The sequence below is a fragment of the Carassius carassius genome, chromosome 30, assembly GCF_963082965.1.
Source record: "Carassius carassius chromosome 30, fCarCar2.1, whole genome shotgun sequence".
Lineage (NCBI taxonomy): Eukaryota > Metazoa > Chordata > Actinopteri > Cypriniformes > Cyprinidae > Carassius > Carassius carassius.
The window spans coordinates 2,683,151-2,689,931 of record NC_081784.1 but is presented as its reverse complement, the minus strand read 5'-3'; the positions used below and the strand labels follow the sequence as shown (position 1 = coordinate 2,689,931).

At 33.7% G+C, this 6,781-nt stretch overlaps 1 long non-coding RNA gene across 1 annotated transcript; it reads left to right on the top strand.

The window, feature by feature from the left end:
* Positions 1-782: 782 nt before the first annotated feature.
* On the top strand, positions 783-1,802 carry LOC132111079 (uncharacterized). Its single transcript, XR_009424725.1, has 3 exons — positions 783-871; positions 1,535-1,648; positions 1,739-1,802. It is a non-coding gene; the product is annotated as an uncharacterized LOC132111079 (long non-coding RNA).
* The last annotated feature ends 4,979 nt before the right edge of the window (positions 1,803-6,781 follow it).

Sequence of the window (6,781 nt, the reverse complement as noted above, 5' to 3'; positions counted from 1 at the left end):
TGCAAGGAAAGATAGATCAGAAGGAAAGAGCGAGAGAAAAAAATGTGCTATGCAATGCTGCTGATCTTTTGGGGACTTTTGACATTTCATATTCAAATGAAACATACTGTACAGTGGCCCCAAAAGTATTAAATTACAAAATATCAAAGCAAATGTCATGTGCACTCAAGCATCTTTTCACTTCAGTATTTTTGCTCATTGTCTTTAAATCACCTGCTGTTTTGATGACTTTTTAGTGGATGTATGAAGACACTTGTTGTTCAAATATACTTTATCAAAATTGAATGAATGTGTGTGTTTGCGTGGGGGTGTGTGTTCATGTAACGTGAATTTGTGACATCTTGTAAATAAATGCCTTTGCTTTCATATTTTGTTTTCTAATGCTGTGGTCTTTCTGCTTTTTCATATAAGTGGAAAGAAAACATCCAAAATACACATTGTGTTTATTTTATTTCATGAGTTTTGTTTTCTTTCTCCACTTAAAGGAGCTGTATGTAAGAAATCTATTTCAATTAATCATAAAATGGCCTGATGTGTCACTAGACATTAAGAAATCATGTTCATTTCAAATACTTATATCACTGACAACAGTAGTCCAGCCCGGATATTGTCATTTAAAAAGTGGACTTGCAGCCCTCAACTGATGTAAGATGTTTTCATTTTGTGTTTTGGTCTGACGCGCCTCCCTCCACCTATCTACCCATCACGAAGTCAGTAGTGTTTCGGGATCCGTGTTGCCAGCTTTGCTGTAACCTACCCTAACTCCAGTCGGATAAAATTGGATTGGAGATGCTTTTGAAAGATGGAGACGGCTGAAAACAGAGAAGAATTTGAACACAGACGCCAACGTTGCTAATTTTCTCCTGGACAGGTAAGATTCATCTATGCTTGGCTAACTTGTACTTGATGTCAATGGAAATTTCATATATTCATGACAGTCGAACAAAGTTATGCATGTTTGTGCAAAGTAACATAACGTTAGCTCACATGGACGAATGCTAACATTAGCAATACATTAAAGGTGCCCGTTTCTCTGTCATTATGCTGAGACGCTGAGGAAAACAACATTAGCACGCCCATTATGGCAATTTGAAACGTAATTGAGACAGTAGCCTAATGTTACCTCAGTAAAAATGATTCGTCATTTGTTCTTCACGTATATCGTGGACTAAGTTACACATGCTGCAAGTTGACCATTGCTAATGTAATTTAGTTACTCTAACAATATTTTCTGATGGAACTGAAAACAACACTGTGATAGCCATTGGTGATATTGAATTTGTCCCGCGTTATAATTGCTGTGGCAAATGTTTTGGTTATTTGTTAGCCTACTTCTGACAAAAACTTTAGTACTTGTAAATTGATTTTTTTTTTCTTATTGAAAAATAAGCAATCTTTATTTTGTTGTTTATATGTTTTTTGTTTTGTTTTAATATTATCCTTTTTTTCTCAGATTTTCTTATTTTTTTATTGTAATTGTATTTTTATGTTCAAAAAAAAAAAGAAATCAAATCAAAAACGCTTATCTCTTCAGCTATTATGGCCCCAGCACCTCAACACCCAGTAAGAGAGACTTGAAGAAGCACCACCTGACTGCACCATCACTTTCCAGTATTGTATGTGCATCATCTGAAACACTTTCAAAACGGTCAGTAGTCAGTACCACTTTTATTTCTTTTTTTATTTTCATTGCATATTTTGAAACAATTTGGGTCTAAAACAACTACATCATTTACAGAGAGGACCTGTCGCCTATTGAGGAAATACTGGAAGATGATGAGCGCACCATGGATGCCTCTGAGGTTCTGGAGGAAAGGTAGATAAAGCCTCTCAAGCTTCCTAATATGCCAAATGATAAGAAATGTTGTAGAAAATGTACTTAAAAAAACAATCCATTGTGTCTCTCATGAAGCATAAACATAATTAACAGAAAAAAACTTACTGTGTACGTCTGTTCGCCACTTGCCATTGGAAGCTCATTGAAGCAGCCTATGTTTCTGCTGAATCCTGCAGCTTATCTGGCAACCTCGAGTCAGGGGGTAGGGGGAGGGGATACACCGCTCTACAGTATTTTTATAGTGATTGCAGTACCAGTTTTGGCCACAATCCTACATACGGCTCCTTTAAGAAGAACTTACATACATCAAAACTTACAGCTTTAATCCTATCTATATTCTGAAGGTCTGAGTTTGTTCTTTGTTTTTTTTCTCTAGGGTTAAGGTTTGTTCATATTTCATTTGCTTGATTTTATACAGCACTTTCTTCCTAAAAATGCATGTCAGTGCATATTTAAAGATAACATTTCAGAAAACTTGTGATATACAAAAGGTTGGTACATTTTAAAATGATTTATTTATAATTAAAACAAATGTCTTTTTGTCCATGTAAAGTGTACTTGATTCATCTTTCTTGCAAACAAAATGCCACTTGCTTTAACATTTTGTTGTCTAATGCATTGGCCTTCAGAAATTTTAAATGTGACCAAATTTTGCTATTATGTTGATGACCTCACAATGGAAGTAGTGCAGCATAAATGTTAAAATACACGCTTTGAACGTTCAGCCACAAGACTTAAACATTATGCATCTCAAACTGCGACTGAAATGACAGGATCGCTTACTGTCTTTGTGTATAAAGTTATAGTTAATATTTCCTTCTTATATTTCAGCTCCTGTCATGACCACTTACATCTGGTAAACCACGGTAAATTTCATACGATATGCACAAGGAAACAAGAATATTTCGACGAAGTAAAATACATACAAAATACTCTCTCTTTCTCTCTTTCTCTTTCTCTAAAAACTATTAAGTAAAATCTAGTAATTAAATCTAAATCTCATAGCTTTGATCCTATTTTATATTTGCATTTATCCTAATGATATCTATCCTTTATTTTCTTGCCCTTGAAATACATTTTGAAATATATTTTGGTGTGTGAAAGATGAACTAAATATATTGAGCTTTACTGTTTACAACATATGTTTAGCATATATTTAAAATACATTTTGGCCAGAATAATAATTATTTATTTTTTTTGTATGGGAAATGCTGTCAATGTATTAAACCAGCAACTTTCCTCTGTTCAGCTATATTTTCAGCCTTACAGTTGCATGAGAATGAGAGAATAACAGGGCACATTTGATCTCAATACTGGAGTTCACCTAGATCTCCAACTTCTGATGCACATGCAGCTTTAACAATTAATCTGTCACCACCCTGATTAATATTTTACAGCTAGAAAAACTAGTACAACTTCATATTTGTCTGATGAGCTTTTTTGTTTTTGTCACATGTTGCTTGTCAAGACAACCATGCATGCTTTAATTTCATGACCCACTATCAAGCAAAACTGGTTAGAACCAGATGCATGTCCGATTTAGCTCAGAAAAAAAAAATTTAAAGCCACTGCACTGCTGAAACCTGCCGTTCAGTTAGATGCACTGAAGTCTTGCGTGACACGGGCGGCTCACAGAGAGGATACTGACATTTGAGGTCTTTCAGAGGCTGCACTAAAGCAACACCTCCTGTGAGTGACCTGTGTCCTACTTCACTTCTCATAAAGCATGAAGATATACAAAAAACATGATGAACAATGTACATGGAATGTACTCATACAGGCATGTCAGAATTTCCCCTCACATTTCCCTGACGTATATTTCCTTGTCATTATTTGGGTTTGTTTGCTTTTTGTTTTACATAACAGTCTATTACAAAGATCTACGCAGTGAATGTTTATGTGAACATCATATATGTGAAGTCAAGTCACATTTATTTATATAGGACTTTTCACAATACAGATTGTCAAAGTAGCTTTACAGTGTTAAACAGGAAAACCGTGTGCTGATAATGCAAGAGGACAATAGAAAGTGAGTTCATTGTTGATTCGGTGACGCATCATCCAGTTCTCTTCCAATAGTGTCTGTGCAGTCAAGACAACAAGGTTGCTATCTTTATTAGATAAATTATTAAAGATGGAAATTACATTAGATTTCTTTTCTCTCTGTATGACAATTAGATAGACACATAAAGTGAATTTTAAATACATTTTACATAATTATATTGTAATTTTTAAAGAAATATATTTCAGGTGTTTACTACAATTTTTTCCCAGCGAAACCTGTTTAATGGAGAATGTTGTTTAAATTGGTAATCTTTTTATGCAAGTTTTTTCTTTTCCTTTAACTAACAGAACGAACAAACACCACTTCCTTAATGTCAGGAAGTGACTCGGTCCGGGAAGGAAAACAACAACACAAGCATCAGCAAATTAACAATTTGGTGAATTCTGTGGTTTTAAATTTTAAATAAAGTTAGAAATATGTGTGTGTGAATGTAAAATATCTATTCAAAAATGTATTTGCTTTTTTACATGTTTTAAATAATTTAATTTCTAGTCTTTTTCAAAATAAAGTATATATAAATCCAAAGCTTACTATCTTATTCAGAGCAACTTACAAGATAATAATGCAAATATGTTTAATATAAAGTGGCTTAAGTGTCTGTGCTTGACAAGAGCAGATTTCTGAAAGTCTGTTATACTTCCTGAAATATTCCCTGTATACTAACACAAGCATATTAATATTTTAAAGTGACAGAACTCAAGTGTGCTGCTGAACAGGACCTATCACAATTATTGGTTTCTTTAAACTTTTTTTCTTTAAATACAGTACAGATGTATGTATAAAGACTAATTTAAAATATAAAAAATACAGTAATGTCTCGATACTGAAACAACACCGCTATACTGACACGTGAAGTTCTTAGTTTAGTAATAATTAAAATAATAAAAAATTATAATTATTATTATTAGACATATTACATTTTTTGCCTTCAATTTAAATGATAGTGTAGATCATAACTAAAGTGGTCAAATTATTATTATTATTATTATTATTCATACCAATGTACATAGTTCTGATGTATGTTATAAGACAGAAAATGACTTATTAATTTATAACACTTAAAATCACTTAATCAACTGAAAGGATCGTGGGATGCATTATTAAATGGTTTGTTGTTGTTGTTGTTACTTTATTTAGTTATTATTATTATTTTTTTATAATTTACCAAATTGATACATTTTAACAACTCTGCTATTAATATATATATATATATATATATATATATATATATATATCTCGCTCCTAATCACTGCATATACGCTGAGCCTAAACACTCTAAACAGACAAATCATAAAAAATATGCTAATTATGCAGTTATTCATTTCTATTGAATGTGAAAAAAATGGAGAAGAAATTAAACTAGCCTTCACAAAAAGCACATTTATCAAATCTGTAGATTGCAGTTTTAAATTGTTCATTATGTTTGCTATTGGCTATCTGATTGAAAAAATGTGCACATTATGTCACTATCACATACACTCGCTGTGCATGGCACTGACAGTAAGGAATACAGACGGAACAAAACAATATGCTTTTTAATTTTTTTATCCACTTTTCACTCTGATGATGAATTTATTTCCACATCCTGACTCTGCTGTGATACTGGAGCATGTGCTTTTCAACCCATGTACATCCTGATGCAAACTCCTCCAGTGCAGCTGGTAATGGAAAGTGAGGCACCGGCTGCTACTTCAGACACATGCTGAGATAAAAGCCTGACAGAAGAGCATCTCGCTCTGCATGCTTTTATATCTCATTCAGAACTATGGCTAAAATCTCTCTTTCTCACATCCTCCTCAGCCTCACCACAGCCTTCATGTAGATTACAGCCGCGTGATCTTAAAAGTCAACTGAAACAACATCCCATTTCAGCTGACATCATCATGACGGCATGGGAGGAGAAAATAGCCCAACATGTTTCAACCACTTCCCTTCGAGCACCTGTCTGCTGCAAGCCGTGACCACCACAAAAAACAAGGCTGTTCTTCCTCCCAAAACCCCATGTTCCCAAATTAACCTGCTTGGGACTCGCTGGCCTTAAAGTAGGCACTTGGAGGAATATCAGAGGGGCTGTCATAGTGCTTGAGACATGTTTAAGTTGTTAACATGAAATCAAAACATAATGACATTTTTTTTTCTGACATTGTAAATAAGACAAAGATTATGTTTTACAATAAAATATTATTTTAGTTTTTTTTTTTTTTTTTTACAATTTCACAATACAACTTTTAAGTCAATGCATTAACTGTTTTTTTCATAATCATTTGTGAAATTAAATAGCAATTTCTGAGTGAAAATTCTATCTATCTATCTATCTATCTATCTATCTATCTATCTATCTATCTATCTATCTATCTATCTATCTATCTATCTATCTATATAAATTCACTAGCCGTTATTCAAGCATGATGAGATTTTTTTATTTTTTTAATATTTTTTGAGGCTGACATTTCAATGAATTTACATGATTTACCGTAATCTTGTACATCAGCTCGACATTCTTAGTGTTGGGGAGTGAAAGCAGCAACGCTAACTAAACATTCATCAGGAGTGTGACAGTAAGTCAGCTGCTCTCCACACACAGTAGCTTTTTTATTAACTAGCTGCTTTTAGCGATGGGGAGCAGTGTAGTGTGACATTTGTTGACTTCTTTGGGTATGCCTTTACAGCCGTGTGAACCGAGGCGTTAATCAAACCCGCTCTGATAAAACATTCACACACGTGGCTCTGGGAAGCCTATTTTTTCCCCAGTTAATCAGCGCTTGTTGTTTTTTAAGCAAATTCTGTGGCACTGTTTTGCGACTGGGGTCAAATCCTGAAAAGTTTAATCTGATTACTTCCTAGGTGTGGGAAATGTGTTTAGAGTAGTAATCAATATA